Genomic DNA, 13152 nt, shown 5'->3' with positions numbered 1-13152 from the left:
GCCGAGCCCTCCTGGACAGCCAGCAGGCCCGGCCCCGCTGTCCCACCCTCGTCACCATCTGTCGTGTCATCCGCCGCCCAGCCCTGCTCCCAGCAGACAGCCAACGCGCCCCCTCCTCCTGGGGATGCCCGCGCTGGGCCCCAAAAGACCACCTCTGGCCGGGGACCTGCCACACGACCTGTCGTGCTCCCAGCAGAGGCCGCGTTTGTTGTCCTTTCTTCATTCAGAACGCACCCTGGGTGGGAAGAGCTGGGAGACGCCAGGAAGGCCAGAGGACAGGAGCCACGGGGGCATCGCTGCCGTTCTAATATTTTTTTAAGCATAGACAGACTCTAATTAATATACATAAGTTAGTGACACTGAAACAGCCCACTCGGAAGTTAACTGTAAGACTGTGTTTTATTTATAAGTGTGCATCTCTAATGCCCTCACCTAGACCCGCAGCGCTCAGGTGGACCCACCCACTTGCTCCCAAACGCACCTCCCAAGCTTCTTGGGGACACACAAGGCGGGGCAGCCGCCTGGGAAGACCACAGCGAGGTGGCGTCTGGACAGGCCGGGCACCTCCTGGTTGGCACCACGGGGCACCTGCCCGGCCTGACCTGAGGCCTCTGCCCAGCGGCACGTGGGGCAGGCCCTGGTCCCAGGGCGTGTGTGTGTGTGCGTGTGTGTGCGTGTGCGTGTGTGTGTCTGGGGGGTCTGATGCCTGAGGTCTGAGCAGCGCAGAGGGTGGGTGCATCCTCCTCGCAGGAGGGAGGACCCACGTCTCACCTGGACAGCAGCCACCTGAGGTGTGACTGTCTCGGTGACACCAGCAGCCCGTCCCTGGCGGCATGTGGGGCAGCCCGTCCCTGGCGGCATGTGGGGCAGCCTGTCCCTGGCAGGATGTGGGGCAGCCCGTCCCTGGCAGCATGTGGGGCAGCCCGTCCCTGGCAGGATGTGGGGCAGCCCGTCCCTGGCGGCATGTGGGAGGTGAGGCAGCAGGCGCCTGGCTGGCAGCTGTCCTGGTGGGAACCAAATGGGAGAGTGGTCAGGGTCCCACCGGGAGTGTCACGTGTCCAGGCCGGCTGGGTGCGGGGAGCTGTGTTTAGAGGTGGTCCAGGCAGCGAGGGGCTTCTGGTGCGGCGTCTGCAGCCACTGTGAGACCCGGGGTGAGCTCCAGGGAAGGAATCGTGACTTCCCCTCTTTGCCCCAAGAGCGGAGTTTCTGAGTCCTGGTGAGAAAACTCCATGGGGTCAGGTGAGGGCAGCCAGTGCTGGGGTCATCCGTCATCAAGGGGGCTTCCTCCTGTATCCGAGGGTGTCACCCTTGTCTTGTTCTGCCCTCTCGTGACAATATCCATTTCGTCCCCTTTGCAGACCCCATGCCTGAGGGTTGCCCGGGACCGGGCGGGAGCCAGCCCCGGGCTGAGAGTCTGGTCGTGTGTCATGCCCAGGCCATAAGCCCTTCAGAGAAACCACGGGGTCTTCAGTGACCTGTTCCTACACTCAGAGGCACATTCAGCCACCGCAGCACAAGACCCGCCCCTACCACGTCCCCCAAGAGGGGGTGACGGAGGGTTCACATTCCAGACTGAAGTCAAACACTGTCCAGAAACCAGCAGGCCTGTGCCCCCGCACAGGGCTTCCCTGGAGGCAGAGGCCAAGGCGCAGAGGCAGAGGGGGCAGCACACTGGAGCAAGTGCTGACGCGGGCCACCACGATGGCCTTGAGGGCAGGGAGGACAGACAGGTGGGGTGAGTTCTAAGATGGGCCAGTTCCGAGAGCCCCTCCTTCCCGCGGGGAGATTGGAGGTGCAGGGCCAGGCCACGGCCACTCAGGTCAGCCAGCCTGAGGCGGAGGCCTCCAGAGAGTCTGAGGCCCTCTCACCCCGGGCACAGGTGTCTGGGGCCAGCCAACCTGCAGAGCACCCGCTGAGTGGGGCAGGGGGCCCCCGGGAGGGTTTCTGGGAACCGCCCCCAATTCAGGGGCCTCCACGGCCATGGAGGCCTCCAGGGCTGCTTCGTCTGGGCCTTGCGCCGTCTTGGCAGTGACTCGGAACCAGGTGCGGCCCACCTGGTGGCCCCTACCCGCCACCACTTCCTCCTCTCAGGCCAGCTCCACGCGAGGGCCTGGGTCCGAGAATTCCGTGTATAGTCAGGAAAGCTGCTCTCTCGTGCCCGGTGTCACGTAAGCCAGAGACGAGTGGTTTGGGACTCAGTTGCCACATCTGTGACATGGGAGGCTGGTCTGGAGGCCCGTGAGGGTCCTCAGGTTGTGGGGTGCAGACAGGAAAGTCAGGTCTGGCTGTGGCTGCTGTGTCCTGCAAGTGGGGAAGGAGAGAAAGATCCAGAAAGCCGTCTCCCTTGGACGGGTTTCGGTTCAGTGCTTGCTGCCGCCCAGGCTGCAGCCTCATTGTGCTTGAGGCCGTGCTCGCCTGGAGAGGGCTCTCCGTCCCCCAGGGAGGGGTGGGCTCCTTCCGCTGTGGGCCTAGTAGGAGCCCCCGGGAGGGAGATGCTGGGCTCCCGGCTCCAAAGCGATCCGGCTGGTGCCCAGGGCCGGCTACTGAGACGCTCGTAAGTTTCAAGGCCTCTCTGTTATGAGTAATCATTGTCTCACTCACCGACAATGCGCGCGCACACACACGCGCACACACACACACACACACACACACACACACACACACACACACACGCACCAGGGCGGCTGCAGTGACGTGGTCTCCCGGCAATCCTCGTCCCCCCTCGACACCTCTGGGGCGGATGTCGCAAGGCACTCGGGGAGGGTCCCCAAACGTCGCCCATGCTGCAGGCACGGGCAGGGTGGCCACACTGGTCCTCCGTCAGCTCTCCTCAGTGTGGGGACCCCGCAGGCACCCTCCTGTATCCCTGGGGCTGGGCCACGTGTTCCCCCGGGAGAGACGACAGGCTGTGGCTTCTTCCCAGGTCCGTGCGTCCTGCGGCCAGCTGTCCCCTGAGTTCCCCTGTGGCTTGTACATACGTGGTTGTGTGGCACACCCCAGCCCCTGCACTGTAACTGCCATCCTGATGTAATGACTCTAGTTCCCTGATGTCCGAAACCCAAGTGTTAGGCTCTAGGCTCCTGTGCGATGTGTGTGCACTTAAGGCTCTGTCCAGTTAAGAAATAAACATGGCTCTTCATGCAACACCAGACCCGCGGGTCTCCGCCTGGCTTTACTGATGCGTTAGGTCTGTTTGCTGGGGCCTTAAATAGCCACAGGGCCAGGTGTCCAGCGCTGTCTGGAGACAGCACGCATCTCCCAGTGGCGAGGTGGGGAGGGGAGACAGCCTTGAGGGGTGGGAGGTACAAGGTGGTGTTTATCGCGGTCGCATCCAGCTGCTTCCCTCAGTACCTGGCTGCACCTGTCTGAACAGCTCCAGGTGCCCTTGGGTATGCCACCCCTGTACTGCCAGCCTCATGCCCAGGCAACCCCATCATTTTATATGGTCAGCGTTACCTGACGGGTGCTGGTTAAGCCCCTACGCTGTCCCCGTGCTGGCCACTTAAGGAACGAGCACCGCTTACCTGCTCCAAGGACCTTTCCTTGGTCCCCTGGCTGCGCCCTCACAGCCCCTGTGCCGGGGGGCGGGGGAGAGGCTGACTGACCGCGTGGTGCCCAGCCCAGCCCAGGGCCCTCCAGGGAGGAGGCGCAACAGGAAAGGGGTCAGTGGGAGGCCAGAGAGTCCGCCGCGCAGCCGGAGGAGGCCTTGGGGCTGCCCTGCTTCTCCGCGGGGAGCGCCCCAGGCGTGGGCTGCTCCGCACCTGCTGCGGTACACGTAGGGATCAGGGCAGCCCGCTGTGGGCAGCGGGCGTTAACCGTAGCCTGGCTACAGGGCGAGAGGGGCTGCCCTCTGCTGAGGCCTCCAGGCACAGCCCTGGAGCTTTCTCTGCACCCCTACTCCTCCTAGACCCTCCAGCCCCTGATGGTCTAAACTGCCCATTTTGAAGGCAGGAAGTGATCAGGGTAGCGGTGGGAGGGGCGCTGGGGGGTGCACTCCAGGGGCTGGTCTCGTGGGCCTGCAGGGAGGGCCGGGCTGCCCTGCAACACCTCTGGCTTCCTGGGCTCCAGACACCAGGCCTGACGTCCAGGTTGGCTCCAGCAAGAGCTCCCCCATCTCCGGCCCGCTGCCCCTCCCTCCCCCCAGCACACTCCCACCCATGCTGGCTGCGTGGGGTGTGGGAGCCCGGCTGCGGCGAGGGAGGGGTCTTTTGGAGAGGAGTCCGGTGCCTGCAGAGAGGGCCCAAAAGCACCCCTCCAGCTCCCAGAGCTTGATTTCTAAACCCATCCTCCGATCAAAGGAACCAGCACCTCCTGGAGAAATGGCTGCTTCTAGGGCTGGGGCTGGAAGTACACAAGGTGAGCCTGCAGCATCTTGTAGCGCCAGGAAGGTAGGAAAACCCCCCAGACACCCACACTGGTGGGAGTATGTCAGAGGGACAAGGACCCAGCTGAAAAGGGTCCCCAGTGGCCGAGACTGGAACAGTCTGGGCAGCAACAACAACAAAAATCTACTCACAGACTTGTGGTCACCAAAGGGGAAGGTGGGGGAGGGTAAATTAGGAGTTTGGGATTAACAGGTACACACTCCTATATATAAAACAGATAATCCAGAAGGACCTGCTGTGTATCACAGGGAGCTCTACTCAATATCCTGTAATAGCCTGAATGGGAAAAGTATCTGAAAAAGAATAGATACGTGTATATGTATAACTGAATCACTTTGCTGTACACCTGAAACTAACACAACATTGTAAATCAACTAGACTCAACATAAAATAAAAATTTAACAAACAACAACAAAGGGCTTCCCTGGTGGCGCAGTGGTTGGGAGTCCGCCTGCCGATGCAGGGGACGCGGGTTCGTGCCCCGGTCCGGGAAGATCCCACATGCCGCGGAGCGGCTGGGCCCGTGAGCCATGGCCGCTGAGCCTGCGCGTCCGGAGCCTGTGCTCCGCAACGGGAGAGGCCACAGCAGTGAGGGGCCCGCGTACCGCACAAAAAAAAAAAAAAAAAACCTGAGTCAATAACCCACTTTATAAAATAAATATCCACGAATCCACACTGATAAAAATAACTTATCGCATAAATAAATGAATGAGGTAGAAGAAACCCCTGTGTGGAAGAATTCCAATTGTCGCAGATACTCTGCTCTCAAGGAGGGGAGCCTATCCCATACTCCTTATAGGTGTGGACCACTCTTAGTGACTTCCTTCCAAAGATGACATGATGGAAAGAGGGGGAAAAGGGCAACTTTCCAGTGGAGACACCTGACATGCACTACCTGAGGCAGGTGACCGCGGTCAACACCCACGGTGATCTATCATGCTGCTAGTACGTATACCGATATGACGAGAAGAAAATAGCACGTTACCTCTGTGTCTTCCTCCCCCAGCCCACGATCCCAGTCTAATAGTGAAAAAAGGCCAGATAAATTCTAACAGGGGGACATCCTACAAAACATGTGCCCAGGTCATCAACAACGAGGAAGTCTAAGAAACCGTCACAGCCAAGGAGAGCCCAGGAGTCGGGACAGTTAGATGTGACGTGACATCCTGGATGGGATGCTGGGACGTGTAAAACTACACTATAGGAATGAACTATGGACAGGAGTCAATAACAACAATCGATATTGGTTCGTTGATCGCACCACATGCACCACACAGATGTAAGATGCTAATAATGGGGACGCGAGTACAGGGCACGTGGGAATTATCTGTACGATCTTCTCAACCTGTCTACAAACCTAAAACTATTCTAAAAATAAATTCTACAGAAGAAAGACAGAAACAGAAGGAACGAACAGTAAATAAAATGGCAGAACAAAGCCCTATCATGTCAACATCCACTGAGATGTAAATGGATCAAATACGCCAGTTGAAAGAGCCTGGCTGGATGGACATGAAAACACTAGTCCATGCCGCCTTTCACAAGCCGACTTCAACCCTCATCAGACAAGGAGGCTGAAAGTAAGAGGATGGAGAAAGATACGCCGTGCAAACATGAACTAGAGTCAGAGTGGCTATGTTCATATCAGATATAGACTGCGGAGCAAAGAGATTACCAGGGACAGAGAGAGACGTTACATATTGATAAGAGGGGTTAAATGCACTAAGAAGACAAGGCAATCCTTAATATATGTGCACCAAACCGCACAGTCGCACTAGAATCCTTCCCCGTTTCTACAAGTCTTCCTAGACTTGTATAGCTGGACGAGCTTCTCCCTCACCCCCTTTCCCTGGACCCCCCAGAAAAACACAGGAAGCTCTCTGGGAGGAGCTGCCCGTGGCCCCTAGCACACACCGGCCCTTTGTGCCACATCTCCCCACCGCTCAGACAGCCAGTGTTTCAATCGCCTGTTCCAATTCTCTGTCAGACCATTACTCTGAAGATGAAAGTGTCTTCTCTGGCCTGAAGAAACGGAACTTGACCATACAAACTGGTGCAATCCCTGCTGGCACTCTGAGCGCTTGCATCTACCACTGGGCCCGCAAAGCCCAGGGCAGGGTCAGCATCTGCTCCTAGTGGGAGCCATTTGTGGCCACCTGGGGCCATGGGGCATCAATCTGACTTGTCAGCCCTGTGGGAGCCACCGCCAGCTGGGAACCTACCCCCAGCCGTCCGCAGTCTCAGTCTCTCTCGTTGATGGACACACAGCCTTTGTTGGCACTCTGTGCCTCAGCGGGTGCAGGAGGACCCTGTAGAGATTCAGCCCATCTCTGCGTGGCTGCAGTGCCCACATGTCCCCTCATTTCATGGGCCCCTGTGGCCACCTTAGGCAAAAGCACCGGGATAGCCATTTGCCAATTCCGATCACCTCTGATCCTGGAAGGGGGTTCTTCTGATGGGTATCGAAATGTCCTAGTTTAATGCACCCCTTAAATTTCCATAGTGATTTGCGTGGGACTGTCTCCTGAACAGGTCAGTTTTCTGTTGATCATCTACCTGATCGTATGGCCAGGCCATTGGCCACCACCCGCGAGTCAGTAAAAACTCAAACGCAGAGGCAAACCGCATGCAATTCAGCCCGCTGAGCTGATTCGTTTTTACCTTCTTTGATCACATGGTGACCATGCAAGCAGGATGCTGCCCATCCCCCTGGAACTGCCGTCCATAAACCAGGCAGCCCTCTGTTGGTCTGCTGAGAGCTGTGTATAGGGCACCGTCCATGCGGTAGTGGCGTCTGGCGGCTCCTCAGGGGTTCCAAAGTCAGTGCAAGGGGGAAACAGGCTCCCTGATCATGGATATTCCTCTGGGAGCAGGCACCTGTATAAATAAGTAAATAAAATTTCCATCTTATTGGGGAGCTCTTCCGGTCACGGACCTCCCCACTGGCGGTTTCTTTGGCATCACGTAGGATGTTTCAGAATTACTTTATGTCCCAGGGTAAGAGGAGTGATCTCAATCAAAGCCCAACAGCTGACCAATCATCTCAGACGGAAATGTTCCGGTCCAGCATCCCAGTGGTCCCCGCTGGGTGGCGCTCACTGACTTTTACCCTAAGGCCCAGTCTGTGCTCCACGTGGGGCAGTAGCTCTTTTGCCTTATAGTTCAATTTGTCCTTACTGCGCTCCAGCTTCTACCGGACATAATGAAGACGGTCATCCCCTTTCGTCCATCAGGCGTCCTATACTATTTCATATTAATAAGCTCTGTGGGCTGGACAATCTCATTGACCCCACTTAGAACTCCCGATCGATGCTGGCTGAAGCGTGGGTTTACACGCCTCCTGTTTTACGGGATTAGGTAGGGGATGCCGTCCCCAGTCAGACACAGTACATATCCCCAGAATACGTTCTGCTACAGCAGATGCACCTCCCCTGCAGTCTGTTCAAGCATTCCAATTTTCATCCAAAGTTTCACTTCAATCTCATCAACTCTTGCGTTCCTTTCTCCTCCTAAGATCTAATGTTCGCTTCTATTGGGACTTCGCCCACGGGTTTTGGAAACACAGGGCATGGGCTCTAGGTCAAGGGGTCCCAGAAATGAGTCACCTCCGAGTGCCCCCACCTTCCCACGAGCTTCTGAAGATCTAGAGCCAAGAGAGATGCTTTTGCCCACTGAAACCATTTTTATTTTCCCTTAGAAGGTGAGGGCTTCCAAGTTATTCCATTTGCGGGAAGTGTAATTACAGTATCTTGTTGTCGCAAACAGGGTAATAAAATAATCCAGCCCCACAGCAAGAATTTTGTTTTGTCTTCTAGAATAATTCTGATGTTTTTCTCTTTCAGTGTTAATGCTATCGCCTAAGTGATCAAACAACATCTCAAATGGGGACCTGATAGAACTATAATTCTTGGGATAGAGTTTTATAAATGTACCTGCTATAAATGTGAATCTTAATAGTCCCCCGCTGCAGTGAGTAATAAAACAGATGCTGGGGGCTTCTCTGGTGGCGCAGTGGTTGAGAGTCCGCCTGCCAATGCAGGGGATGCGGGTTCGTGCCCCGGTCCGGGAAGATCCCACATGCCGCGGAGTGGCTGGGCCCGTGAGCCATGGCCGCTGAGCCTGCACGTCCGGAGCCTGTGCTCCGCAACAGGAGAGGCCACAGCAGTGAGGGGCCCGCGTACCGCAAAAAAAAAACAACACAACAGGTGCTGGCTGCTGACGGAGGCTTCCTGGTGATCTTTGGCTCTGACCTTGATGCAGGTGACCGTTTTATCAAAGGTATCGCCGCCAAATCTCATGGGTGGCCATTTATCCTGACTCTCTAACGCCTTCCCCATTTCCAGGCCTCAAAGCCAACACCCGAAACTCAAGCTTTGCCTGGGGTTCTCCAGGCCCACAACCTTCCCCGAGTCTGATGCAGAGCTGCCTCGGCATCTTGACAGGAAGATAGTGACCATTCGTGGCAATATTACGTACAAACAGAGGGACGAAGGCCTGCGGTGCCTGGACCCCCAGGGGCCTTGCAGCACGTCCAGGGGATGGGATGGGAGGAGCATTGAAAACCGCTTCTCAGAGCTGCTCAGAGGGACAGTGCAGGCGGGACATGCCCTTCCCTGTCCTCTGCTCAGGTGGTGGTTTGGGAGAGTCCTCGGGATCCCAAGTCTGAAAAGGGGTGCCTGAGGGAGGCCACCCTGACCCCCATCATTCCCAGCCAGGGAATCACTCCCAGGAGTCCTGGGAGACCCTGAAGTTGGGGATATGCCTCAGGTTCCCGGGGAGCCCTGCCAGGGACGGGGCAGCTCCTCAGCCCTGGGCCCCCTGTGGTCTCCAGGCCTGGGGACCTGGGCTGGGAGCTAAGGCCAGACTCCGAGGGTTCGGGTGTAAGTTCAATACTTGGACGTGCCTGGGTCTCACCTGTACTCATGTCCTTGGCCCTACAAATGTTAGAGGCGACCCTGGATCCAAGGATCCCAGGATACAGGCGAGAACACTGCGGCTGGTAAGGAAGCCACGCGAACCTGCATGCAGGCAGCCAGGCTGCGGGACCACGCCCTGGACTGCGGGACCTCAGGCTATCCTAAGGGCAGGTCAGAGCCTGCCGGCCCTGGCACACTGGGCTCCCAGCTGAGGCCAACAGGGCAAAGGCGGGAGAGTTCCAGAGGCTGTGGCAGGCTGAGGACAGGGCAGCTGGGGTGTAAACTTTGGAGGTGGTAGGAAAGGCGAGGGGAGATGGGCCTTCTTGCGTGTGTGCTGGCCGGGACGCAGGGAGGGGAGGGCAGGGGCCCAGGGCTCAGCTTTGTTTCTCTTGGGTAGCACTTCTCACTAACAAAGTGGTTCTCATCTAGGGGGGCTTGGAAGTTCCTAACAGACACCAGCACCTTGTGATACTGACTATGTCCCAGGCAAGCTCTAGGTGATGACCGAAGTCAAATCACTTGCCCCTTGCTATGGTCACAATGTCGGTGTGTCCCCACAATTCCTATGTTGGAATCCTAAGGCCGGGTGGGATGGTACTGGGCGGGACCTTCGGGAGTTGATTAGGTCACGACAGTGGAGCCCTCGGACAGGATTAGAGCCCTTATGAAAGAGATGCCGGGGAGCTCCCGCATCCCTTCCACCATGTGAGGACCCAGCAGAAGACGGTGGTCTGGGAACCAGGAGCCTGCCCCACCAGAACCCGGCCACGCCGGCACCCGGACCAAGTGGGCACTGATGTCGGGGCTCCGCTTACAGACCACCCAGCCTGTGGTGTTCCGCTGCAGCGCCCCACCGCCCGGCAGACTGGGACAGTCCTACAGGAAGGAGTTAGGGCCGAGGGACAGTGGCAGGCAGGACAGACCCATGACCCGAGGGGCCTGTGTGCCCCGCTGGGTCTCTGTTGAGCATGCTATCCTCACCCTGTCGGTCTCCGTCGCAGTGCAGAATTCACATTCCCTTCGTAAATTAACTTAAAACCTTAAGCAGAGCTGGACACAGCTGCGTAGTGAGAGGCAGGTGAGGGGGAAGGCAAAGCCCCGGCCCTCCTCCCCCTCCCCACCAGCGCCGGGAGCCGCCCCCAGCTCTTTTCCTGGAGCCTGAACAGTCTTTGAGGACGGAAGAGGGGCTGCGCCAAAGGGCCCCAGCCCCACGGGGCGCGGAACCTCCTAGAAAAGGTGGGGAGGTGGCGGGGCGGGGCGCTAAGGGGCGGGGCCCTGGGCATGGGCCGGGCCTGGCGCCGAGGGGCGGAACCTGGAGCGGCGGGGACGTGGGCGGCTCCGGTGGCCTGGCCCCGCCCCCATCGCCGAAGCTCCGCCCCCGCCCGCCAGAGCTGTCCTGTCCAGCCTGTCCCTGCCCCGTGCGGGGCGCAGGGCTGGGACCAGCAAGTTGAGCATCGTCAAGGACAGCGATTCTGGCCTCCAGTCCAGTGTGTGAGGCGCAAAGACTACAGAACCGGTGGGGGTTCTGCAGGGGTGGGGGTGGGGTCCGGGGTGTCCTTGAGAAGAGACAGAACTTAGCGTGACCCTTGGGCAACCCCGCCTCGCTGTTCTCCAGAGAGCACCCTCCTGGTTACGGAGGGTCACTCCGCTGCCTCCGCCTGCTGCCTGCTTCCTCCGGCCCTCACACCCCTCCGCACTGGAACCAGGACACCGCGACTCCTGGGGGCACCCTTTCTTCCTCCTTAGCCACGCCCCTCTAGCGTGTCCCACTGAGTCCCGTGTTGCCCCTCATCACGGTCGGAGCCCTCATCCTGGCCAACCTCTGCCCTTGCCACCCTGGCCCTGGCCAGCCCTCCCTTGGACGCCCCAGCGCAGCACGAGGAGAGGCCCGCGCGAAGAGCGCCTCGGCTCCTCTGACACAAACCCTCCCCCACCTTCAGAGCACCCGTGGAGCCCGCATCCCCCTGCAAGGCCCCATGATCCTATCTGGCGCACTTCCCAGCTTCTCTCCTCCCCGCTCCCTCCATGCGAGGCCTCAGAACGCAGCCCTTGAGGCTCCGGGGTGCACGTTTTGGGGTCCAGTGCCTGTCACGGGGCTGGTTTTATCTCCACTTGCTGATGAATAAGTCAACTCGGGTCTGGCCCTCCGGGGGTCACTCGCAGCTCAGGGTTGTCTTCCAAGACGCTGCCTCTTCACGATGACATGGCGGTGCCCCCTTCAGGAACCCCCTCCCCACCCACCGGTGGTCAGGATTGGACCCCGTGGGGCGGACTTCATTCCCTGCAGTTTCCAGAGGGGGCGATGCCGGGCCAGGGCCACACCTCCTTCTGCCAGCCAGCTGCCACTCTGGCCAGCAGGCAGCCCCGAGAGGAGACGGGGGCAGGGGCTGTGGCCGTGCTCTTGGCACCCCGAGAAGCTCTGCACTTGATCCAAGGACAGGACGGCTGCTCTTGACGTCCTCGGCACTGGAGCAGCGGCCAAGGGCACTGATGCCGCCACCAGCCTTGGCTACATAAACGGCCTCTCTGAGGAGCCTGCTGACGGGCCATCTGAAGCGTCCCTGGGCCTGGGCCCAGAGCAGTGCGCCCAGGGCCCAGAGGTACTCACCACCTCACCAGAGCAAGTGCGGGAGGGGGCAGGTGAACTGCTGCTGGCGGGCAGCGTGACCGGGGCCTCCAGGTGAGCCTGGACCTCCTGGCAGCGGAAGACCCCGGGGCCAGGCCATGGGTGGGGCACCTGCATGGGCAGACGGGGGTTTACCAGCAGGCCACGCTGACCACCCTGCAGGTGCAGGGCCTTGCTGCTTTGTTTCAGTGCCAAGAAGTCTGTCTCCCTCAGGCTGAGGCTGGTGGCCAGGCAGGAAAGCAGCTCTGGCCTGGGACTGCCCTGCCTGCGGCCTGTCCGCCCTCATTCTGCATGAACGAATCTCCCTGTGTGGCTGGGGAGGCCAACGAGGGGCCTGGGCCTCCCGATCCTTCTTCCAGTCACCTGGCCACCTGAGGTTCAGGGGAACCCACCGCTACTGCCCGGCCCCGGTTTGGGGGTTCCGGGCTCTAGCACGAGTCCTCAGGACGGTCGCCCTCCTGGGCTTCTTAGTGCAGGTGTTTGTGCTGATCCAGTCATTTGGTTCCACGCCAGGCCCTCTGGCCCCAGTGGAGTGGACACATCCTGAGATCCATGACGATCTGGGCATTGCAGGGTCCCCCGGAGCTTCCCCTCAGGCCGCGCTGAAATGACGCACCTGCTCCTGTACGTGTTGACCTAGGAGACACTGCAGGACCTCGCACGGGCGGCCTCCCGGCCCTGGGGGCAGGATCCGTCCAGCTCAGCAGCAGCGGGCGGTCACCACCACCTGGTTGACCAGGTGATGCAGGTCTCTGTCAACCTACGCCGACAGTGGCAGAACACACAGTGTGCCGGGCCGCTGAGGGCAGACCCAGCGCCGTGAGGAGGCAGATGGAGACACTGGTCACCACCTGGACAGGACACTCCTGCCCGTACTGCAGCCATTGGAGTCGTTCCCGGGGGCAGCGGCCACAGGCGCCGAGGCCAACGGCCTGGAGCGGGCGGGGGAGATGGAGGGAGCTTCAGCGGGTCAGGGGCCGGCACTGCCCCGGCTGGGTTGGGCTTCGCCTGGGCCAGGGAGGGAGATGCCGCCGCCTTTCTCTTCCCCCTCCCCCAGCCCCTCCATCTTTCTCTCCCTCTCTCCCGCCGACTTCCAGTGCCAGCCCCAGGGCTCCCGAACAAGCTGGGTCAGGGTGCCGCTTCCCTAACCTCAGGGGGTTCCACCAAGGCCCCCTCCAGCCTGTGGACCCGCCACCTCCCCTACCCTGCCCCGTGGGACGAGGGG

This window comes from Leucopleurus acutus, assembly GCF_964270905.1.
Source record: "Leucopleurus acutus genome assembly, chromosome: 6".
Classification (NCBI taxonomy): Eukaryota; Metazoa; Chordata; class Mammalia; order Artiodactyla; family Delphinidae; genus Leucopleurus; species Leucopleurus acutus.
Note: the sequence above shows the minus strand (reverse complement) of the source record.